Source organism: Mauremys reevesii, linkage group 8, assembly GCF_016161935.1.
Source record: "Mauremys reevesii isolate NIE-2019 linkage group 8, ASM1616193v1, whole genome shotgun sequence".
NCBI classification, from domain to species: Eukaryota; Metazoa; Chordata; order Testudines; family Geoemydidae; genus Mauremys; species Mauremys reevesii.
Window position 1 is genome coordinate 25,976,682 of NC_052630.1, and position 26,310 is coordinate 26,002,991.

At 40.5% G+C, this 26,310-nt stretch overlaps 1 long non-coding RNA gene across 1 annotated transcript in view; it reads left to right on the forward strand.

Annotated features, from left to right (window-relative positions):
- The window catches only part of LOC120371115, a 470,086-nt gene that overhangs the window by 258,839 nt on the left and 184,937 nt on the right, over nt 1-26,310 (forward strand). The window lies entirely within an intron of this gene.

The window sequence follows — 26,310 nt, forward strand, 5'->3', positions numbered from 1 at the left end:
GTGTTTTGTTGAATAATTTGGAGACAATCTTTTTTTATTTCAGAAGGGGGAGAAGCTGTTCTAGATTTGCTTTTGACAAATAGGGAGGATCTGTATAAGAATTAGGAAGTGGATGATTGAGAGCGATCATGAAATGATAGCATTCATAATTCGAAGGAATGATGGGGGGGAAACAGCACAATAAAGCTAATGGATTTCAAGAAGGCAGACCTTAGCTACTCAGGGAGCTGGTAGGTCAAATCCCATGGGAAGCAAGTCTAACAGGAAAACCAGTTATGTGGGGAAGGACATTGCTTTGTGCCCTGGGTCAGGTTTTCTTCCTCCCCAAGGCACATTCTAAGCTTGACTGCTCCGTCTTCGTGCTAAAGAAAGTAGTTGGGCTTGTAGCTTGTCCCAAGTGCCACTTGTCATTGTCTCCTCACTGAGGCTGACATTTTCTCCGCAGCATTTGCTGCTCCTGCCAGTCCATGGAGTTTGGAACCAGTCCTGTTCCATGAGTACAACAGAAAGCTCAAGAAATAACCAGGCCCTCTCAGAGGTTCGGAGAGGCCCAGACCACTTCCAGCTTTTGAGCCCCCTAGACATAATAAAAATAAAAAATGACAACACATGGTCTAATCTTGTGTCATCAGAACCGATATATTTTTATTAACTCTTTAATATGACAAAGTCTATAGCTGTAAACAAAAAAAATATGTCTTTTACCAAATCTCTGATTTGCTTAAATTTGCAGTTCTAAGCTAAGAGTGTGTGTCACATTTTGGTCCAAAAGGGATGCACATAAAAACAAGTTGTGAAATTTATCAACTGCCAAAAAATTAACATGTGTCTAAAACTGAGGCCCCCTTTGAACTTGAGGCCCAGGCCAAATGGCCTTCCTGCTCCCCGCATCCACCCCGATTGGCCCTGGAAATGACATGCACAGTGCCCAAAAGGTGCAGTCCCCCATAGAATTTCCCCTTAGGTCTGTCAGGTATCAACCCCACAATGGTGTACTGGGGACTGTTGGAAGTGCAAGCTATTACCTTAAGAGTATGTGTGCATGGTGGGGGCAGAAGGGGGGAGGCTATTCCTGGTCCTCCTTGCAGGCCAGGTGGTTCTATAGTGAAGTGTCTAGGAGTATCAGTCAGTCAGCAGACTGCCAGCCTAATGTAACACGGGTTTACTTCCAGCAAGAATATTTGTTTTTTATCTAACTCCACTGTGTGTGAACATAACACCCCCCTCAAAATATATCAGCTCTCCCTGTCCCCAAATTCTATCAATGCCCCTATCAATCCACCAGTTCTTCCACTGAATCCTACAGCCTATCCATTCCGCCCTCAATATTCACCCTATTTCCTCTGTCCACCAGTAATACTCCCCTTTCTGTGCTATGATAAAGTAATACTCTCTCAGTTCTTCCCACATTCTGGGCTCTGCTTTTGTATTGCTGCTGCTCAACTTCCTCCACGCACCAGCTGAGGCTCAGCAGGCTGCTGCTGCAACTCCCTCCTTTTCGCTTGTCCTTATGATCCAATCCCTCAGTTTTTCTACCATCTCCAGGCCTCTCAATGGAGAAGGTAAGCCAAGGGAGTAAGCTGTTTGACTATCGAGGCAGGGAGAGAGATTTAACGGTTGGCCTCCACCCATCCTGACACTAGACCAGAATCTGTGGAAGCCAGGGAATCAGAAACAGTTCCAGAAAACTGAAGCAGGTCTGCTTGGCACCCTAACTGAAGACCCCAATTGCCATGTTAAAAGACATCATGGTGTATTTGGCTAGTGACTGTTTTGATACATCATCTTACTGTTGATCATAGACGATTAGGGTTGGAAGGGACCTCAGAAGGTCATCTAGTCCAACCCCCTACTCAAAGCAGGACCAATCCCCAGACAGATTTTTATCCCAGTTCCCTAAATGGCCCCCCCAAGGATAGAATTTGCAACCCTGGGTTTAGCAGGCCAATGCTCAAACAACTGAGCTATTCTTCCCCCCTCTTAGATGTAACTCTAAGATAAACAGGAGGCAGTTAGGAACTCTTAAAATATGTAAAGCTGAAATCATTAGATACAGCTATGTTGTCGGACACATGTCTCCTGAAACCAGCCAAATAAACAGTCCTCTATAATGTAATGATAGACTTGAGCTATCTGATGATCTCTCTCTCCCAGTGGTATGTAGGAGTGAAGTCATTTCCACACTCTATTTTCAGTCTTTAAATGTTATTCCCCAGTGTACTCATGCCTTTAGAAAGATGTGGAAAATCTTCTTTGAATCCCTCCTTAATTATTATTCACTTGCCACCACTTTCAGATCCCCGAGGAAGAGGATGGTTTCTGGTGTTGCTTTCAAATGGGAGAGCTGAACAAGAGCATTCTGAAATGTATTCTGTGTTTTAATTTAAGCCCATGGTCTAGTTTTATTTTTGCGATGCGGTTTCCTTTTGTGTTACGTATTTCAGATTGCAAGCTACATGTTTTATAACTATATTTTTGGATGTCTCTGTGCAGCCTTTTAAGATTGAGGCCTATATTGTGATTAGAGCTGGGTGAGTAATTGACAATGGGCAATTTATTGCACAAAATTCAGAACATTATTTGCAAATGTATTAAATGACTATTTCTAGGTCTGTAAATTATTTGCAAATTACTCATTGAAAATAACTGAAATTGATAATTCTTATGCATTTTTAGTTGCATAAACAAGAAGGTATTGTTTCTGTTGCCTGGATGATTTATATAACTAACCAACATTTGTTGCCAACTTTTTCAGCATTGTTGGCTGGTTGCAAAAATCAAATTCACCTTTGGCAGCAGATGAAAAAGTATTTCAACTTCCTTAGTGGGATGGATTGGTTGGGATGCTAACTTGCAATCTTCCTTTTCACCAGAACCATATTAATGTCTTTCATATTAATTTATAATGCAGTTCTAATGGAAAAAATCACCATTGAACATGTATCAAACACAGTGGAGTCATTACCCAACTGAGGGATCTTCCAATTCCCTCTTCAAGGACCCCACCATTTTTTGTTTACCTAAATTATTCCCTATTCTCAAGTGTAGAATGTAACAACTGACTTACCTGTCTGGTTTAGAAATATTCCCCATAGTTCACCAGGAAGAGTTACATGTGTCACTGAAGAGCGTTATGTTTCACATTCCCTTTCCCTGCCTCTCCTTCCCCCTCCCATTCTTCTACAGCTTGGAGTGAAGCTCATTGCCACTGCATGGCTCCTATCCTCTGCCAGCTCAGGAAGCAATAATTACTGCGTAGCAAGGATAATATCTGCCATTACATTATCTAGTATAAAATTACAATGGCTATCAATCCTCATGCTGAAGGCTTTAAGCTAATCACCAGTTGGAGTTAGGGTAAAATTTCCCCCTGTAGTATAGTAGTGCACAATTAGGAGGCATTATGCCTTTCTCTGAAGTGTCTGCATTTGTCTACCTTCAGAGACAGGATATTGCAAAACTCACTGAATTTTTGATGCTCAGTATTATTTGATATTTTAGACTTGAGTGAGTAAAAACCATTTTAGAATGGAGAGAGTAAACAACTGCTGTAAGTCTGTATGACGGAAGTCCTCTCTGAGACTCTGAGAAAAAAACGTTAAATAAATTGAACCAGTTGGACAATTATTCTATTTTGATAGATTTTATTACTCCTGTGTGGCAGCACATGCTCTCATATTATACCATATAGCTGGGCAGCATGAAACAATCTATGCATTATAGCATACTAACTTGCTAGAGAATTGAGATCAAAATTACGATAGTCTTCCTGTGATTATAAATAGTTGAGACAAAAATAGAAAAGACAGTTAATCAGAACTAAAAAAACACTCCCCCACACACCTACTTAAGAACTAAGGTTGAGCTTTTAAAAGAGGATAACAGAGCACATCTGTCATTGTGTCAATGGGATTTTGGTGCTTAACTTCCTTAGGCCCCTTTGAAAATCTAAAATTTTAAGGAAGTTTAGTGCAATTAAAATTATCCAGATCTTTTTTTTTTGGGGGGGGGGGGTTAAAGTTGAAGAGGAAATGGAATGGTGAAGGAGGTCATCAAAGCACTAAAGAGTTTCTAAATTAAGTAGTTAAGTGCTAATATAAGCCAAATAAACACCAGAAGCATAATTTGAACTTGGTATCTGGACAAAATGGCTCCAACACTGGAAGCTTGTTTTCACCACAAATGAAGAGCGAGACAAAGATTGGCATATACAATTGTTGTGTTTTAAAAAAAAAAGATTTTATCCCAACAAAACTCCAGTCATTGAATTTGAGTTATCTCTTATTTATGAATGTGTGAGAGGGAAATTAGGCTCAAAGACTTCCTAGCTAGTAGGGGTGTCTTTTTATTTTATTTTATTTTAATTTAATTTTTTGTAGTGAAAAGGGAAAATAGATAGCAATCAATGTAAATTAGAAGTGATGAAGTGTAAAAAATTGATTAGGGACACTAAAGACTTCAGGAAAAAATCATAGCTGGCACAGATAAGGACAAGGAGAAGTTTAAGTATATTAGGAACAAAAGAAATTCTTGCAATGGTTTAGGCCCTTTACTAGATGGAGATGGTAAAATTGATAATAGGGATGCAAAAAAGGCAAACATATTAAATAAATATTTTGCATTTGTATTTAGAAAAAACAAAAGTAGAATTATATTGTATACCTTGAGGATGATAAAATACTTTCCAGTCTATTAGTATCCAAGGAGGATATTAAAAAACATTTACTAGGGAAAAACTTTTTTAAAATTAGCAGACCTAGATAAATAGCATCCTCTGGCCCACGGACATTAATTTTCAATACATTTGTAATATCAGAGAAATTCCAGAATACTGGAAGAGTGCTAATGTACCAATATTCAAAAAGGGCAAGAAGAATGGCATTGGTAACATAACCCAAATAGCCTGATATCAGTCCTGGGCCAAATAATGGAAAAGCTGATACAAGATTCAATTAATAAAGATTTAAAGGATAGGAATATAATTAATGCCAGTCAATATCATTTTATAGAAAATAGGTTGTCCCGCAATTTTTTGAAGAAGTTAGACGTTTGTTTGATCAAGGAACCTGTGTTGATATAACATACTTAACTTTTGTAGGGCTTTTGACTTGCATTCTAATTTTTAAAAATGCACTTCAAAAATATCAGTAAAGCCTACATTAAATAGATTAAGATCTGCCTAATTGACAGATCTTTACAAATTATAATCAACATAGAATTGTTATAGAACTGGGGGGCTGAGGTTGCCTCTCCGGGGGAGGGAACTCCAGTTTCTAGGAAAAGGCAGGTATTAGTAATGGGAGATTCGATTATTAGAAACGTAGATAGCTGGGTCTGTGAACAGGGGCTGCTAACAGGGAGTTTCGCAAGGGAGTTCTCCAGGTGAAGGAGGAGCAAATACAGCATCTGTGGGGTAAGTGACTGACTGTAGTGTGTGTTTGTTTGTGTTTGGGGGTTACTTGCTGTGTGCTGTGTGCTGAGAATCAGTGCAATAGCTGGGTCTGTGATGACTGGGAGAACCATATGGTGACTTGCCTGCCTGGTGCGAAGGTTGCGGATCTCTCGAGGCATCTAGACAGACTTATGTGTAGTGCTGGGGAGGAGCCGGTGGTCGTGGTACATGTAGGTACCAATGACATAGGGAAGGGTAGGAGAGATGTCCTGGAAGCCAAATTTAGGCTGCTAGGGAAGAGACTGAAATCCAGGACCTCTATGGTGGCATTCTCAGAAATGCTCCCAGTTCCACGCGCAGGGCCAGGTAGGCAGGCAGAGCTTCAGAGTCTCAATGCGTGGATGAGACGATGGTGTAGAGAGGAGGGGTTCTCGTTCATTAGGAACTGGGGAAACTTCTGGGAGGGAGGAGCCTATACAGGAGAGATGGGCTCCACCTAAACCAAAGTGGAACCAGACTGCTGGCACTAAACATTAAAAAGGTTGTAGAGCAGTTTTTAAACTAGGAGATGGGGGAAAGCCGACCGCTGCAGAGGAGCGTGTGGATCGGACACAGACTTTTCTTAGGGGAGAGTCTGATGATAGAGAATCTCCAGGTTATAGTCAGGAGCAGAGGACTGAAGAGTATAATGTAAGGGCCAGATCAGTTGATAAACAGTCACATAAAAAAGAATCTGGCACATCAGAAAAAGGCAGGCTAATAAACAGGGACAAGTTTTTAAAGTGCTTGTACACAAATGCCAGAAGTCTAAATAATAAGATGGGTGAACTAGAGTGCCGTGATAAAGGAGGATATTGATATAATAGGCATCACAGAAACCTGGTGGACTGAGACCAATCAATGGGACACAATCATTCCGGGGTACAAAATATATCGGAAGGACAGAACAGGTCGTGCAGGGGGAGGAGTGGCACTATATGTGAAAGAAAGTGTAGATTCAAATGAAGTAAAAATCTTAAGCTAATCCACATGTTCCATAGAATCTCTATGGATAGAAATTTCATGCTCTAGTAAAAATATAACATTAGGGATCTATTATCGACCACCTGACCAGGACAGTAATAGTGATAATGAAATGCTAAGGGAAATTAGAGAGGCTATCAAAATTAAGAACACAATAATAGTGGGGGATTTCAATTATCCCCATATTGACTGGGAACATTTCACTTCAGGATGAAATGCAGAGTTAAAATTTCTCGATACTTTAAATGACTGCTTCATGGAGCAGCTGGTACGGGAACCCACAAGGGGAGAGGCAACTCTAGATTTAATCCTGAGTGGAGCGCAGGAGCTGGTCCAAGAGGTAACTATAGCAGGACCGCTTGGAAATAGTGACCATAATACAATAGCATTCAACATCCCTATGGTGGGAAGAACACCTCAACTGCCCAACACTGTGGCATTTAATTTCAAAAGGGGGAACTATATAAAACATGAGGGGGTTAGTTAGACAAAAGTTAAAAGGTACAGTGACTAAAGTGAAATCCCTGCAAGTTGCATGGGCCCTTTTTAAAGACACCATAATAGAGGCCCAACTTCAATGTATACCCCAAATTAAGAAAAACAGTAAAAGAACTAAAAAAGAGCCACCGTGGCTTAACAACCATGTAAAAGAAGCAGTGAGAGATAAAAAGACTTCCTTTAAAAAGTGGAAGTCAAATCCTAGTGAGGCAAATAGAAAGGAGCACAAACACTGCCAACTTAAGTGCAAGAGTGTAATAAGAAAAGCCAAAGAGGAGTTTGAAGAACGGCTAGCCAAAAACTCTAAAGGTAATAACAAAATGTTTTTAAGTACATCAGAAGCAGGAAGCCTGCTAAACAACCAGTGGCGCCCCTTGACGATCGAAATACAAAAGGAGCGCTTAAAGACGATAAAGTAATTGCGGAGAAACTAAATGGATTCTTTGCTTCAGTCTTCACGGCTGAGGATGTTAGGGAGATTCCCAAACCTGAGCTGGCTTTTGTAGGTGACAAATCTGAGGAACTGTCACAGATTGAAGTGTCACTAGAGGAGGTTTTGGAATTAATTGATAAACTCAACATTAACAAGTCACCGGGACCAGATGGCATTCACCCAAGAGTTCTGAGAGAACTCAAATGTGAAGTTGCGGAACTATTAACTAAGGTTTGTAACCTGTCCTTTAAATCGGCTTCGGTACCCAATGACTGGAAGTTAGCTAATGTAATGCCAATATTTAAAAAGGGCTGTAGGGGTAATCCCGGCAATTACAGACCGGTAAGTCTAACGTCAGTACCGGGCAAATTAGTTGAAACAATAGTTAAGAATAAAATTGTCAGACACATAGAAAAACATAAACTCTTGAGCAATAGTCAACATGGTTTCTGTAAAGGGAAATCGTGTCTTACGAATCTATTAGAGTTCTTTGAAGGGGTCAACAAACATGTGGACAAGGGGGATCCGGTGGACATAGTGTACTTAGATTTCCAGAAAGCCTTTGACAAGGTCCCTCACCAAAGGCTCTTACGTAAATTAAGCTGTCATGGGATAAAAGGGAAGGTCCTTTCATGGATTGAGAACTGGTTAAAGGACAGGGAACAAAGGGTAGGAATTAATGGTAAATTCTCAGAATGGAGAGGGGTAACTAGTTGTGTTCCCCAAGGGTCAGTCCTAGGACCAATCCTATTCAATTTATTCATAAATGATCTGGAGAAAGGGGTAAACAGTGAGGTGGCAAAGTTTGCAGATGATACTAAACTACTCAAGATAGTTAAGACCAAAGCAGATTGTGAAGAACTTCAAAAAGATCTCACAAAACTAAGTGATTGGGCAACAAAATGGCAAATGAAATTTAATGTGGATAAATGTAAAGTAATGCACATTGGAAAAAATAACCCCAACTATACATACAACATGATGGGGGCTAATTTAGCTTCAACGAGTCAGGAAAAAGATCTTGGAGTCATCGTGGATAGTTCTCTGAAGATGTCCTCGCAGTGTGCAGAGGCTGTCAAAAAAGCAAACAGGATGTTAGGAAACATTAAAAAGGGGATAGAAAATAAGACTGAGAATATATTATTGCCCTTATATAAATCCATGGTACGCCCACATCTCGAATACTGTGTACAGATGTGGTCTCCTCACCTCAAAAAAGATATTCTAGCACTAGAAAAGGTTCAGAAAAGGACAACTAAAATGATTAGGGGTTTAGAGAGGGTCCCATACGAGGAAAGATTAAAGAGGCTAGGACTCTTCAGCTTGGAAAAGAGAAGACTAAGGGGGGATATGATAGAGGTATATAAAATCATGAGTGATGTTGAGAAAGTGGATAAGGAAAAGTTATTTACTTATTCCCATAATACAAGAACTAGGGGCCACCAAATGAAATTAATAGGCAGCAGGTTTAAAACAAATAAAAGGAAGTTCTTCTTCATGCAGCGCACAGTCAACTTGTGGAACTCCTTACCTGAGGAGGTTGTGAAGGCTAGGACTATAACAATGTTTAAAAGGGGACTGGATAAATTCATGGTGGCTAAGTCCATAAATGGCTATGAGCTAGGATGGGTAAGAATGGTGTCCCTAGCCTCTGTTCATCAGAGGATGGAGATGGATGGCAGGAGAGAGATCACTTGATCATTGCCTGTTAGGTTCACTCCCTCTGGGGCACCTGGCATTGGCCACTGTCGGTAGACAGATACTGGGCTAGATGTACCTTTGGTCTGACCCGGTACGGCCATTCTTATATTCTTATATTCTTATGTTCTTATGGCTTTGTGGTGGGTTTCTTCAGGCATCAGTACTAGACCCAAATTTATTCAAAATATTCGTCAGTTATCTGGAAGTAAATCTAAATCACTGCTGATAAAATGTGCAGATGACACAAAGATTGGCAGAATGGTAAATAATGAGGACAGAGCAATCTGGATCTCTTGATAAGCTGCCCCATTCAAACTAAATGTGGTTGAAATGAAAAGTCAAATGAGAAGTTATACATCTAGGAAACACAGAATAGGGGACTGTATCCTGGAAAGCAGTGCAAAAAATTGAGGGTTGATAAAAGACAGGCAACTGAATGAGCTTCCTGTGTGATGCTCTGGCAAAAAAAGACTAGAGCAATTATTGGATGTATAGACAGGGGAATAATGAGGAGGATTGGGAGGTAATTTTACCTTTGCATACAGAATTGGTGAGACCAATAGTATAATGCTGCGTAGAGTTCTGGTGTACAAATTTTTAAGAGAATGTTGAAAAAGTGGAGAACGTGCAGAAGAAAGCCACAAAAATGAACTGAGGACTGGAGAAAATGTTTTACAATGAGTCTCAAATTGCTCAATTGTTTTAGCTTATTAAAAAAAAGATTGAGAGGTGACTTTACGGGGAAAAAATACTGAGTACTAAGGTGGGTCGTTATTCTAGTGGAGAAAAGCATAACAATAACTAGTGGCTGGAAGCTGAAACCAGATAAATTTAAATTAGAAATCAGGCACACTTATTTAATGGTAAAAGTGATTAACCAGTGGAACAAACAACCAAGAGAAGTGGTGGATTCTCCATCTCTTCACGTCTTCAAATCAAGACTGGATGTTTTTCTGAAAAATATACTATAGTCAAAACACAGAGTACATTTTAGTCAAACACGAGCTATTGGACTCAATACAGGGGTTACTGGGTGAAGTTTAATGGGCTGTGATATAGAGGAGGTCAGATGAGATAATCTAATGGTCCCTTCTGGCTTTAAATTTATGTCAATAATGGTAATTGAAAGTACTTTACAAAATTAGAAAGGTTGTTTTCAGCAAACAAACCTTTATGGATATATTGCATTTTATGGTATAGCATTGGTAGCATAAATCCTCTCAAGCATGAGTAGTTGGAGTCTTCTCTTAGCTTCAGAAATCTAGTAATCAATTACTTTTATTAAAATAGACTAGATGACCCTTGTTGGCCCTTCTAGCCCTAGGTTTCTATAATTCTAAGAAAATAATTAAAAGGTTACTGACTATTTTATATTTATATATACAGATTATATAACAATTTCAACTATGCTCTTTTATGTAAGAGATGCATATACCACATCTCATTTTCTTTCTTCTCATAAGGCACTCTTGTCTATTTTATCTTTTTTATCTCACTGCTTTTACAAATCTCTACAAACTAAAATATTAAATTATATTTAAAAAATACCCTCAAGAAATTCTAGATATTTCTCTTGTTCTAATGGTTAGGACACAGGCACAGGCTTTGTTCCTGATTTTCCCATACATGTTCTGTATGATCTTGGACACTCACCTAGGTCTACATTTTGCAAGTGTGTGGTGGTCACATGAGTACATGCACCCCACTAGGATGACCAAATATATGTTTAGGATTGGCACTCCCCTTTCACATGTCTTTCTGTGGGCAATTTTGCATGTGGGCCTTGAAAAAGCATATATACATTTTTGCATACATGTTTTTCAAAATGTGGTCCTTATTATCTCTCTGCGTCCTCTGCACTTGAAGATAAGGATCGTTCCTAACTGATTCACAAGGATATTTGTAAGCTTAATGAATTAATTTTCTCACAAGTATCTGTGACCCTTTCTTTTTGTGCAAAGACCAGCCTTATCAACAACAACAAAATTGCTCTTAGGAATGATCTCAGAAAATGAATAAAATAGATGGAGGCATAAATTAGCTTTAAAGTTTATTTAGGTTTTTTTATTTGAATGGTTGTTCTCACATAAGCTTTTACAATATTTGCCCAGCTCTCCTGTGAGTGCATTTGTTTATGTGGCCTTGTATATGTGGGAGTATGCCATAAGACTTATAGAAATATTATTTTGAATTTGTAAATGGGCAGCTGAATAGAATGCATATACCAACTTCATCCACAACACATAAAACATGCTGTATGCATGTTATCTATACCTTTATATAAAAGGCACAATTCTCTTTCCTCATTTCTATAATTTCTAAGGTATATTGTTTCAAATATAGAATCTTCCAGCCCTTATATGCTGTGTTACAGCATTAGCTGTAAATGCCAGAGAGTATCCTATTTATGAATTCCAGTCTCAGAAGTTAATTTAATTGGTGTATTCCAACTACTATTGCTTATTTCACACTTCAGTAGGTAAAGATGCATTAATAATCGAAGTTTCAAACTGTAATTAACATTAGCTTTAGGCTCCTGACAATGGAATGATTACATTTTTATGTATGGCTTGATAAACAAAAGTTAATCTAACCAGTGAATGAATAACAAAAGCAACTCACACTTACTCTGCAATGCAAATCACAACATATAATTGTGTATTCCATGGAACCAGAAAAGGGTGTGTGGGAGGGGGGGGACTTACTAGTGTCAGTAAAATCTGCACTGATGTCCCTCAGATCTACTTCAAAGTTGTATTTAATTACAATGAGCAGCCGATGATGTGATTCACCTGGTTTAACTTAGTGATCAAACTGTTACTTTGCACACTATTTAGTTATGGACAGTCTTTTTTTTCATCTTCATTCAAGTTAATTTAGGACCGGTGAAAGGTATTGGGGTGACAGCCCTGGAGAATAAAGGTTGAATTATTCTATCATACTGTGCAATCTTCTCTCACAAAGCCCAGCAATACCTCTCGATCAAAGGTTCAGACTCCATGACCACTCAGTTTTTGGCCTTTCTACTGAGAGTGCCAAAAAAACATCATCAACAACACCACATCCCAAAAACTCCCAGTGGTTTTTATGAATACAGACCTTACGCATTAGGAACTGGTTGATCTCTCTCTCCTTTCATATAGGCCACTGAATCCCTACTAACCTGAACCAGATTTGAATATATGACAGAAGTAAAGGGTCTATATTTCATTCTCTGAACAATCCTTTCTGCATCTTTACTGAGTTAGTGCTGATTTAATCAACTTGAACATTAGTAATTTCACAGGGTTTTTTTTGCATGTTACCAACATGGGCAGTAACAAGATGGCTAAAAGCAAAGTCTTATATAAATGTGTATTAGTACCCTCTAATAATAATGCTTGTGATATGATTACAACAGTAGAATGTGTAAATAGGATAGGAGGTTACAGTAATAAACCACAAAAGGATGAACATTATAACCTAATCCCACTGTTGTAATTATCATGTGCATTGTCAGGTGGAGGCCAAAGAAGTGCACTAAGGGCTACATTCTGCCCATTGCTGAATGCTTCTGAGAGGTCATAATTGCTAGTGGGAGTTGAGAAAACTCAGCACTACTTTGGCTCACGCCCCAATAGCTGTCTGGTGCACCCATGGCATGACTTGGTGCTGTGGGAGTTTTCCAAAGTAAAAAAAATGTAAAATGTAATTTCATATATTTTTCCAGTGAGAAATGTAGTGTCTACTAAAAGGGTAAGCGAAAACAGCAGGGGAAAGGTTCTAAATAAGTGTATGTGTTTAGCAGCAGTTTGTGGCCCAGAAATTTTCACAAAAGAAAGTTATGTATGTTTAGCATTTACAACAGAGATTAGGTTCAAAGTGGCTGGATGGGGCATCAGCCTCTTCAAAGGGCAGTTTAGTAGGGGAAAGGACAGTATAACAGTCACTCTTTTGCAGTGAACCACGTTCTGTCCCTTCTTTTCCCTCAAGGCACTGCCTGTTTGCTCCTACAATTCTGTTGTGAGTTCCTTTATTGTCAGTGTCCTATTAACTCCTTCCCCAAGACACATTTTATGTCTTAACAAATTTCTGTAGGGTTTTTTGTGTGTGAATGCTTTAGACATTGTCTACACCGGCAAGTTTCTGTGCAGTAAAGCATCTTTCTGCGGTGTAACTCTCAAGGTGTACACAGAAACTGCAAAGTTGCAGCGCTATGTAAAAAACACCCCAACAAGAGGGGTACAGCTTTCTGCAATGGGGCTACAGCGCCGCAGTGCCAGCGTAGACACCCTGGTTGATTATAGCACTGCGATTGGCCTCTGGGAGGTGTCCCACCATGCCTGTTCTCACCTCTCTGGTCATCAGTTTGAACTCTACCGCCCTGCCCTGATATGACCAACCATGAGCCCCACTCCTTAAATTCCTTGGGAATTTTAAAAGTCCTCTTCCTGTTTTCTTGGTGATGCATGCAGTGGTCTCAGCGAATCTTTCCAGGTGACTATGCCTGGTCCATGCACCAGACGATCCCCCAGTTGGAGCAATGCTGAGCTGCTGGACCTCATCAGCATTTGGGGAGAGGAAGCTGTCCCAGCTGCGCTCCAGCCATACGAATTATGATACCTACTGACAGATTTCACAACGCATGACAGAAAGGGGCCATGAGTGGGACATACCACAGTGCAGGGTCAAAGTGAAGGAGCTGCGGAATACCTATCACATGGCGTGGGAGGCAAACCATGGCTAACATGCTGCAACCACAAGCTGCCAGTTCTACAAAGAGCTGGATGCAATACTCAGCAGCGAGCCCACCTTCACTGCAACAACCACTCTGGATACTTTGGTGGCTTGCGTGCCAGTCAAGAGTGGACCAAGCCAGGAGGAGGAAATCTTAGATGAGGATGTGGAGGGGGAGGGGAACCCAGAGGCAGAGGATGACTTGGAGGTCAGAGATGCATGAAGCCAGGAGCTCTTCTCTACCCCAGAGGAGGCTAGCCAATCACAGCTGTCGGAGTGTGGAGAAGCACAAACAGGAGAGGAGGACCCTGGTAAGTGGCTTGGATTTTGGGAATCACTGAAGTGAGCTGTTGGGGGCAGAAGGGATGCAGAAAGCAGGCTTGTATCTGTATGGAGTGTACAGCATGTGGTTATAAGTGTAGGAATATTGTCATTGGCCAGGTCCAGCCTCCCATATAGGCAGCGCCTGCAGGCCTTTAAATGGTCAAAAGCACACTCAACAGTCATTCTGTGCTTGCTTAGCCTGTTGTTGAACTGCTGCTGTCAACGTGCCCAGTGTATGGCTTCATAAGCCACAGCATTAAAGGGTAGGCATGGTCTCCCAGGATCATAATGGTCATTTTGACTTCCCCTATTGTGATCTTCTGGTCTGGGAAGAAAGTCTCTGCTTGCAGCTTCCTGAACAGGCCAGGGTTCCGAAAGATGCGTGCGTCATGCACCTTTCCGGACTAGCCTGTGTTTATGTCCTTGAAATGCCCACAGTGATCCACAAGCTCCTGGAGAACCATAGAGAAATACTCCTTCTGATTAATGTACTCAGTGGCTAGGTGGTCTGGTGCCAAAATTGGAATATGCTGCCATCTATCGCCCCTTCGCAGTTAGGAAAGCCCATTTGTGCAAAGCCATCCACAATGTCACGCATGTTGCCCAGAGTCACAGTCTTTTGGAGCAGGATGCAATTAATGGCCCTGCACACTTCCATCAACACGAGTCGACTTTCCGACTCTGAACTGGTTAGCAACCGATCGGTAGCAGTCTGGAGTAGCCAACTTCCACAGTGCAATCACCACATCCTTCTCCAACAATAGGGAATTTCTCATTCTTGTGTCCTTGCACCGCAGGTCTGGGGCAAGCTCATCACATAGTCCCATGAATGTGGCTTTCCTCATCTGAAAGTTCTGCAGCCACTGCTCGTCATCCCAGATGTGAATGACAATGTGATCCCACCACTCAGTGCTTGTTTTCCTGAGCCCAAAAGTGGCGTTCCACTATGGTCAGCACCTCCGTGAATGCCACAAGCAATCTCGTATCATAGCTACTACATGTGGTGAGATGAATGTCAAACTCCTCTTGCCTTTGTAGTTTAAGGAATACATCCACAGCCACTCACTGCTAGTGAGAGTGAGCAGCATATTGGTCAACAGTGCGGGATCCATTCCTGCAGACCAAAGAGACAGAGCGTGCAGTATACAAACCTTCGAAAGATGGTGCCAAATGCGGACGGAAGCACGGGGATTGCTGGGATGCGAAGCAATGCATCGCAGGGAATTAGGACAGGACCCAGGATGCCCCGCGACCCCTTCTGCCTTCCCACAACTCTTTGTGGCAGAAGAGGAAGAGATGCTCCGTGGGATAGCTGCCCAGAGTGCACTGCTCCGAATACCGATGCAAATGCTGCAAGTGTGAACACGCTGTTGTGCAGGCAGCTGAGAGTGAACACACAACAGCAGTTTACCTTCAGTGCTCTCTGAGCAGCGATGTAACTGCCGGCGATGTAACTCTGCCAATGTAGACATACCCTTAGTGCTGAGTTTTCAGCTGTGCTCTGCTGAAAGTAAGTAACATGAAAGGGGCCCAAGCAGCCAATAAGAACAATGCTGTGGGAAGTTAGCACCAACAGTACTGTTATGCTGGAGGGTTGGGCAAAACCTCATTGTGACCACCACCCTTCATTCTGTATAAATCAATCTCCTTTGTGGAACTAGATAGATGAAGCAGAAGGAGCCAACACTCAAACCACAGGCATGTGCCAAGGCTTGAGTAGAACCTATACCATGTGGCCCCAGGTAGTTCCTTCAGTCACTGGAGATTGAGACTGCAAAAGCAGAAGCTGGGGCACTGTTGGTGGAGGGGTGTGTGACACTGTATGTGTGTGAGTGTGATAGAGAATAGAAGACGCAAAAACACACAGAGCAAAGAAGCCCTACACAAGCCATAGAGTTACTGTTTCAAGGTCTCTGCAGATACAGGCAGGCAGCATTTTGATAGTTTTCACTTTTTTATGTTTTCAAAGTTTTCTCCAAAACCATAAGGGGTAGAATGTATTACCCCTTTTTTAATATTGAACAATATGGCTCTCAGGGGGAAAAAAAGTGTTGGATAGCCAATTGAGTATAACCAAGCTCTGCACTATGATAGGCATTGAAGAACACAATTGACATTCATCCCTAAATTTTACTGCCTTTAGGATTTAATACAACACAAATGTAGTCTCATAATTTGTGGTGCTATTTACCATTTACTTTAATATAAAAAAGTAGTTCTGCTCAGTCAATCAGTCTGAAAATTTAGAAAGATATGATACAGTTTTCCATTTGGAAACAGTGAGGTCACTTTGAATTTTAAGGCCTATATCCTGTGCTTGAATTTAATTGGCAAACACTTGGCCCTTTGTGGATCAAATTACAAGAGTGTGACCTCAGTTTTTCAGGACAGCTGTGAATTCTCAGCTTCTTGCTGTTGTTTGGCAACTTAAATGGCATAATTTGTGACCCAAGTAACGTGGGAACTGACATAAGAGACTATTAGAAAAATAAGCTAAGCAACTCCTACCTTAGCATTGTTTGATAATCAGGAGAAATATATTAATCTATACTACTTTCACTGTAATATTAAAATTCTTTGATTTCATTGATTCCAGGACTGTCAATATGACCTGCGATAGAGTTGATTAGAAATAGATACATCAAAGAACTGTCAGGAGTGTCCATCCCTCTCTTACATCTCCCATATTTCAGGGTTATGTGGCTAGCTGCATTTATGGACATCTAGCCCACTCCTACCATTCATACTCCACCGATGGCATCCCATAGTACATACTTTTTGAGGGTTGCATCATAACAGGATACAACATCAGGGTTTAAAGTCTGAGTCTGATGGAAGCTGTGAAATTTGGCTTTAGTGCATTACACTTTCTTGGATGTCTCATATTTTGGAAGAGGTGACATGGTCTAATGGGTTTAACACAGGTCTGTCTGCTGTGCCCAATTTTGTCATTGACTTGCTGTGTGACTTTGCATTAGTCACTGAATCATTCTGCCTCTCATTTTCCCCATCTGTTAAATGGGAATACAGTGCCTCAGAGGCTTTGCAAAGCATAATTTAGTGTTTGTCAAGTGTTTAGAGGTTCTCTGCAGATACAAAATATTTTGTTTCCTGAGGTATTCGCCCATCTTCAACACAAATTGGAACAGTGAAAGATATTACAGTACTGAGTTTCTCTAACATGCCCTTAAATTAAGCCCTTACCCCTCTAATTACTTTATCTTAAAATGGTGATATCATAGAATCATAGAATCTCAGGGTTGGAAGGGACCTCAGGAGGTCATCTAGTCCAACCCCCTGCTCAAAGCAGGACCAAACCCAACTAAATCATCCCAGCCAGGGCTTTGTCAAGCCTGACCTTAAAAACCTCTAAGGAAGGAGATTCCACCACCTCCCTAGGTAACCCATTCCAGTTATTCACCACCCTACTAATGAAAAAGTTTTTCCTAATATCCAACCTAAACCTCCCCCTCTGCAACTTGAGACCATTACTCCTTGTTCTGTCATCTTCTACCACTGAGAACAGTCTAGATCCAACCTCTTTGGAACCCCCTTTCAGGTAGTTGAAAGCAGCTATCAAATCCCCCCTCATTCTTCTCTTCTGCAGGCTAAACAATCCCAGTTCCCTCAGCCTCTCCTCATAAGTCATGTGTTCCAGCCCCCTAATCATTTTTGTTGCCCTCCGCTGGACTCTCTCCAATTTATCCACATCCTTCTTGTAGTGTGGGGCCCACTCCAGATGAGGCCTCACCAGTGCTGAATAGAGGGGAATGATCACTTCCCTCGATCTGCTGGAAATGCCCCTACTTATACAACCCAAAATGCCATTAGCCTTCTTGGCAACAAGGGCACACTGTTGACTCATATTCAGCTTTTCGTCCACCGTAACCCCTAGGTCTTTTTCTGCAGAACTGCTGCCCAGACATTCGGTCCCTAGTCTGTAGCAGTGCATGGGATTCTTCCGTCCTAAGTGCAGGACTCTGCACTTGTCCTTGTTGAACCTCATCATATTTCTTTTGGCCCAATCCTCTAATTTGTCTAGGTCCCTCTGTATCCTATCCCTACCCTCCAGCGTATCAACCACTCCTCCCAGTTTAGTGTCATCTGCAAACTTGCTAAGGGTGCAGTCCACTCCATCCTCCAGATCGTTAATGATATGGCAATCCAAATGTAACAAAGATAACACACAAGTGTCTAAAGAATTGGCTACTATGGTATCTCTCACTTTGCTGACAGTCCAGTTATTAGAGTGATGACATAATCTAAAATATTCTTTTTAAAGTTGCTTTCCATTTATTATGTCTTAATTCAGAGTGATCTCTTTTGTTAACTTTTAAATTAATCTGACCAGATGGCATAAGGAATACATTAATTAAATTAGGTGGCACAATAAAGATATACAATTCCTTTTCATCTCCAGAAAGGCTTAACATGTCTCTCTCTTTCTTCTATTTATGTTCAATAATCCCAAATGTCATGAATAATTACATGTTGTTAATAATAATGGGTGAAAAAAAGCATTTCTGTTGAGCTGAAGTGTTTTAAATCAGATACTATTACAATTGTTTTGTCTTGTAAAGATAGTTTGGAACCAGACACTAAGTGAAAGATTAAGCTATTTTGTATAGTTCTGTGAAATGCTAATATGTGCATTTCTAGTCAAATCATTAGGGACTAATTTTCAAACCTGGCCACAATAGGTATGATTGCTAGAATGTGATTGTCTGGCTATGCCGAAAGAATGACAGGAGACATTAGATATGGGTTTAATCAGGCTGAAACTTTATTATTAGATGTCTGAGACTAACCCGGAGGATAAAATGTGCAGTGCAGGTGAAACCCTCCACAATTCACCGGCAGGTGGGGTGTTCAGCCCCCTCCCCCACCTTTCTGTTCATGTCCTTCCAGATCAACTGCCAGGACCCTCCATTTCTAGCCAATTCCGGGGGCGGGGGGCTTCCACCAGCTCTACCCCTTTTCATCCAGGCCCCTCCAGAAATTTCCTTGCCAGGACCTTATGAATTCCAGCCAATTTTTTTGGGGGGGAGAGGGGGCGCTTCTACCAGCTCCCGCCCCCTTTTCATCCAGGTTCCTCCAGCAATTCCCTTGCTGGGACCTTACCGACCACCCCCGCTTGTAGGAGGGGGTTAAGGTGGACTATAATGATGGGGGGTTAGCTCCCTGCTGTACCAAGGTTCCTGCCTTTCCCTACCTGACACTTTCTGGCTCTACACATGGGGTTTCTGCTGTCTGTTGCCACCGTGTCCCAACTCCACCCTGTTTCTATGGCCTGAATTGGGGAAGGTGCTGCTCCCCCCTTGCTGTTCCTGTTCACCGTTTGGACTGCTTCCACGTGGGGGTTCTATGGAGCAGGGAACCTGTGCCCACTCCCCCCTGTCACCAGGGGCAATTCCTGCCTGTTTTTTATGTCCTGAAATGGGGAGCGGGTTCCCCTCTCCGCTATCCCCGCTCACTGTTTGACTGCACGTGGTCCTGCAGGAAGCCACGCACTGGAGCCCAGCCTGTTCGGAGTGAATGAGGGCAGGGGCCAGGCCCAGGCTGACCTTTTAAAACCCCTCATTCCTAGGTGGTGAGTCATCCACCATTCTGACTGCTTTTCCCGCAGTTTTACGTCTTCCCTCCTCCCCCAAGCCAGAAAGCATTGCCCTTTTCTCCCGGCCATCCAGACAACTCCCCACCCCGCTTAAAGTGCAGGGTGGTGATTGCTAGCACCTACAAAAGACCACGTTTTGTGTGCAAACCAGATAACTATGTATTTAAATATCAGTTTGTTGAACAATCAATCTGATTTGTGCATGCAAAGGCATCTCTGCCATATTATATATGGGGCTTTAGAGATCCACCCAAGTTTGAAAATTTAGTTGCTTTGTATTCTCTCCTATGCTTTTAAATATTATTTCACACTAAATTTTTTAGCTGTATGTCAGATATGGCATGTTTCCTTTTTGCTGTGTATGAAATAGAATTGAATCTGGAAATGTGGGGAGAAGGAAGAGCATTTTTTTAAATTTGGTACATTATTGAGGCATATTGTAAAGTTGCTACTTCCCCCTCTCTAAAATCACCACAATAATTGACACTAATTAGCACTGTCCATTTAGTGCAGGCAGAGCTAGTAGTACATCACAGTGCATACACAGAGAGGGCAGAATTAAAGCTGGCCATCCAACCTAATTCTGACATTTCCTAACTTTTGCGTGCTTGACTTTGCAATCTTAAAAAACATTCTTTGAATATAGGTTTGTTGTGTGTAATATACATATGTAAGTTGTCCCTATCACTATAGTATCTTCTGTACTGGTAGCCTCCATTAGAGAGGACAAGATACAAATAGGATTAAAGCCTGAATTACTTTGTTACTAATATTAGAAACATTTAAACACATGCTTACACTTATTCACAGGAGTGGCCCCACTGACATCAATAGGAGGGACTACATATACAAGTTAGTTTGATTGATTGGCAATCCCTCGGTTCGAGGATGATCTCTACCGTGGATTTACATATGAGTCCTGAGATGACTCAGGAGTCTGATCTTGGAACCACAAATCTGCCTGCAGTAGGTACAGACATTTTGTGGCAGAAAGTTATTTCTTTTTCCTTCCTACTGTTTCTCTTTTCAGTTTTGAGGGCAAAGCACTTCTCCTTGAAGCGGGCCACTGCCTGATGGCGGATATGGCGCCATTGGGGTCGGTTGGTGGCTTGCTCTTCCCAGCTTGTGATGTCCACATCAGTTTTCTTAAGATACGCTTTCAGGGTGTCTTTCTAGTGTTTCCTCTGATGTGTGTTGTTTTAGGATCAGGTGACCATTCTGATAAGCATTCAGGTAGTTAGAGCTGAAAGAGTAGGGGAAGCTTGCATTGTTGCTGCCCATGCTATACTTCTTCGGTACATGAGTGATTTCTGTCTCTGCTGCTCTAATGTCCTGGGACCAAAATAGCTGCAATAACACTGTGTAGCCTCTGGAAATGGCATTTGTCCCATGACCACTACTCATGTGACCTAATTCTCTCCTCACCATTCAAAAATATTATTTATTGAGTTGATATCATACCTGATACCATGGCCTAAGTATCAAGGGCAGAAAAATCAGACTAATACATTCTTTGAGTGACATATATTGTGAGAAGACTATAAAAATCATCCTCATGAAAAATCAATGAGAATGGAAAATGGCACAAAGTAACCCAATTTCATTATGGTCTTTACACTATCATCATCTCCAACTATTCTAATGCCATAGCCTGGATGATGAGCAGTTGAAATCCAATTTGAATTCATAATACCACGTTTAATTTACACTACCACCTGTCAATAAGAAATAGACTGAGACATAGCTTCTGAGATATCCATAGGGAATGTTCAATTATAATTAACCTTCCATTTTTTTTGGTTAAATCATTGTCATCGTAATGGATTGTTTGTGCCATTTCCCATTCTTATAACAATCTGTCATGAGAAAGTATTTGAATTTTAATATATTTTCTGTGAAATAGAACAGAAGATGTTTCCTCTAATGTTCACGGTATGGTGATCAGATTGTCCATCCCATTCTTGCCCACAGACACATTAGTAACTAAGGCCAAGTAAGAGCAGAATAGGTTTGTTCAGTTCCTGAAAGGTGTAAGTAACATCACACACCACTATAAATAACAGAATATATGGGATGAGAAATGTGGCTACAGGGTCTATTCCTCTGACAAAGATTGTCACAAACATATGAAATGATAATAAAAATGGGTATTGGCACAGAGTTAACACAGTCATTATTATCATTAGATTGTAATCTTAGTCTCCTCTTTAGATATCATTTGGCATTAACTGACATCAAATTTGAATTCATATTACTACATTTAGCTTCCACAGTTACTGCTTTCCAATAGCCCAAACCCTGAGTATATACATCTATGCAAGCAACTTTTTTTTAATAAATGGATGATGCAAATAGCCTGTCATAAAAACTAGTGCAGGTGAAATAAGAATTGGTCTAAATCTAAACCTTTTTTGAGGTTTAGAGAAATTTGTCCAACTGTTTGGTTTTTGGTTTTTGTTGTTGTTGTTGTTTTCACTTGCATTTATATTTCCTCTTTCTAGTCAGAAAGTCTATTCCAATATGGTAGATCCAAGAGATTCAGAGTAGTTTCACTAAGATCCATACAGGCTTCTGAATTTCTGGATGCCTTTTTTGAATCAAATGTTCATTTTTTTCAGGTGGAAGCCCATCCCTATTAAAAGCTGTATTCCACAGAGCTATTGTCAGAATGAGAAAATATGTCTTAGAAATACTGCAGCTGCAATTAAGGATTTTTCCCCTTAAAAATGTGAGGGAGGAAAAAGAATGTTGAAGAGAGATCTCCCCTGGCAAAATGATTTTGTGTTTTGTCATACAAGGCAATAAAACAAGGGAAGCCCTTTAAAATCTAGAAGCTATGCAAAATGTGTTTGTTTTTTTCCGATTTGCAAGGGTTTTGTTTGACCTTGTATTCTGGTTTTGGTCCAACTGCCTATTGCCTTTGATTTTAAATGTTGAAATGAAGATGAAATAGAAGCACAGCCAAAAAGCCAGAGGTTTTTCTGGTTTCTACCAACACCCGTAAATCCATCCCAAGCACTCAGCCCAAATTCATTGGCCCAAGATCACGAGTCATTAGGTAAACCTGGCCTGAGTTTTGGGTTTGAAGCAGAAATTCCACACAAACCGGAGTCAGGAGACCTGGGTTCTCCTTCTCACTCTACCACTGAGTTGCTATATGATCTTGAGCAAGTCTTTTCACAACTTTGTGCTTCATCTTTCCCATCTGTAAATAGGGGATTTTTACCTTTCTTTGTAAATCACTTTTGAAAGCTATGTATGGAGAGTGCTATATAAAACCATGGCATTGGTTACAGTATAAATATTTAAAAGATTCTGAAATCCATACAGTTTAAAATGGAAAACAATATAAGGAGTTTTCCATCGTGGGGTTCCACTGGCATTCTAAAAACTTAATTTTTTTAAGTTAACACCTGGAATTAGTAATAGAATGTAGCCACGCAGGAAGTACTCTCAAAAAGTTCCCCAGTCTGAAATATTCTAACAATTACAGAGAGATCTTAAAAGTTGGGAATTCTGGTAGAATCTTTCAAACCAGTCGGCCTTTTCATGGCACAATTCTAGACTTAGGTAGTACAAATCTCCTTTACTTACTTCCAACACTTGATAGTATTACAATGAGTGATGGCCAAAAATCAAAAGTTGTGGAAGTTTGATTTGGATGACCAACCAAAACATCATATCAGATGCTTGTCCAAAGTCAACTGATCTTTCTTTTGAGACTCATCCGTGGTCACCAAACCACACACAGCCTTTTTCTTCCTAATGTATCCCTGTTCCCTACCACCTGTAGGGGTGTTCTGGGGAGAGCAAAGATCCAGAGGCTAGTCCACTACCTACTACAAATATGCTCTCATCTTCTAAGTTGACCAGTTGGCTTAATCCAAGCAAAAATCCTCTTCTGGGAACAACTGGACAGCCTACTCTGGCACAGAGGGAACAATAAATAGTATGTGTCCTTGTGTGATGTTTTAGGATTCAGCCAGGGCACTATTGGGTTCCATCAACATCTGCCTTGCAACCCTGGGTGTCTTATGGTTGTGCAGTTTTGGTTCAGATCTCTGACCCCAACACTCTGCCAGTAGCCCACAAGCTTCACCTTAGTTGTGCCCAACATGGATACTCCTTGCAAACTGACCTGAGTACCCTTCCAGCCCAGAATTTGTCCCAAAATTATCCTCCTGCAAAGTCCAGTCCTACTCACTGGACCCTCAGAGAAAAAGTATTAGGTTTTCTGCCTCTACAGAGACAATATAATATTCCAACTGTCAGCTTACTAGAAGCACAAATTTTACTGAACTTACCCAGCACTGATAATTTATTATGGGAGCAAAACAAGTTTATTAACAAAAGAGCACGAATTAAGTGATACCAATTTTTTTAAAAAAAAATAAAGGTAGAGATGGTTACAAGCAAATAAAAGTGAAAACATGCATTTAGAAGACTAAAACTTAATCTAGCAAGGTACAGTCTTTGTTCAAGATGGGCTCTCTCACCCACAGTCTCCTTTCCTAGCCAGGATCCATCACAGAGATTAAACTGTTTTGTTTCTTTGTCTCCTTAAAAAGAAGGAAACTTAGGAGTTAGCTCCCCCATCTCTTTATAGTTCAGTGAACATTTAAAATGTATTCCTCTGAAGGGTATCCCAGAACTAAGTTCATTAGTTTGTGCTGTAAAAGAGCCATGAGCCCTGGATGATAAGGCTCCATTCTAGTTGTTACTATGCAACTTGATCTCTTCCTGCTGAACCCTTCAATACAAATGAATAGCCCATTCAATTTGGGTCACACCTGGTTTGAAGTGTTGATGTCTTTTCTTTGTCTGAAGAAAACCTATCAACTCTCCCCAACATGCCTGGTTTAAACACCTTTTAGTCACAGACGTTAAAGCATAATATTAGTAAGTATCTATAATTTCATATGCAACTTTGTTACATAAATTGGACAGTGATATTATTAATCAGTGTGTTATTAGTTTTCAAATGATACCTCACAAGGCACATAAATCTCTGCAGTAATGTGAATACAGGGGTGCCTGGGGTCAGACCCACTGATCTGCCTTTTCAAAGTTTTAAAAGTACCAAAGTCTTCTAGTATTTAGAAGACTGATGAGAAGTGAGGGTTCTTATTTGTCTATCTTTAATGAGAAGTTCTGCCTACACTGTTTTAAGTGGTTGTAATGTTAACTTTTGCAGGAGAAATATGGAACAGTGAACTAAGATTTTGATAGACAAAGCAGGAATACCTGACTTTCAGCTAGTTTGTTAAAAATAAAACAAACATTTCAAACTTCAGTACCTGCTGATTAAATAGTTAGATATGAAATGTCACATGCAGAATATGCATGCAATTTTGCATCTAATTTACACAGGTAGTTATTACAAGTGCATGTGCAAGTTTGCTAATTTTGCATTCAAATGACTTACTGTCATTTTTACAGGCAGTTACTCAATTTGTGAACGTAACTGAGGTGGCTGTATGGACATTTGGATGTTCAATTCTTTGCCTGTTAGAACAGAATGTATATGCACATTTGTTTTAATATTCTGTCACTGGTTCGTAATCTTACAAATCTGAGAAATAAGTAACAAAACTGTACAGCTCACCTTTTAATATGAGATGGGTTTTTTAAAAGTGTGGCTGAACCTTTCATAATCAAGGAGTATTGCTATGATGTGGGCCTGACATGAAAGAATGTAGAGCGTGTATGTTAACTTGATGCACTATTTCATAACTAATGTATACAAATGACTTTCTAGTTGCAGGGGAAAGCACAAGCCTTCCTTGATGATCAGTGAGTGCATTTTCATGCTGACATTTGCTATTATGGAAGGGGAAAAGATGCCAGTCCTGTTTTGGATGAGATCAGCAAGTCTCTTATCAACAGGAAGTTGATTTTACTTGGGAGCAGCTTTTACCCTGAAATATCACATTTATTATAATTAAATAAGAGGTGAATTTCTATCCCTGATCTCAGCACTATTGAAGAGAGAGCTCACAGAAGTGGGGACAGAGATCTCTGTGAGGAGGTAATAGACTTAATGCATCAAATGTAATGGTGTGAGTGATCTCATATAATTATTTCCAATGGATTTGAGTCCACACACTATCTGCATTAGTGTGCAGATGCCACAAGAAACCTGAAACTACAATTTCCACAGCCTATTCACATAATGGATATGGAAATAGAAGTAATTTCAGATTGTAGGTAGGTATTCTAAGCCAATAAAAAACATATATAGCTCAATTTCCTCCTCAGCACTATAATAGGAGGTAAACAGCTGTTCAGATGCAGTATAATACTCTCTTGGATTGCTTTGGACATATGCAGCATGGTACCTTTGGAAGATTAGTGTAGAGTTCCTGCAACATTAGAGAGTTGGTTCTAAACTTAAAAAAAATATAGTAGCTCTGGATTTATTGTATATTTGTGACCTTTCTTCTCCATGGATACCTGCACTTTTTGTGGCATGTGATCTCCATTTTCACCAACTAATTTATTCATCTGTGATATCCAGATATGACTGTTGACAGAGATAGGAGTGCAAATGGAAAAAAAATAAAACAGAGCACTTCTGGTCCCAAAGTGATCTTTGTTCATTGAAGCTAA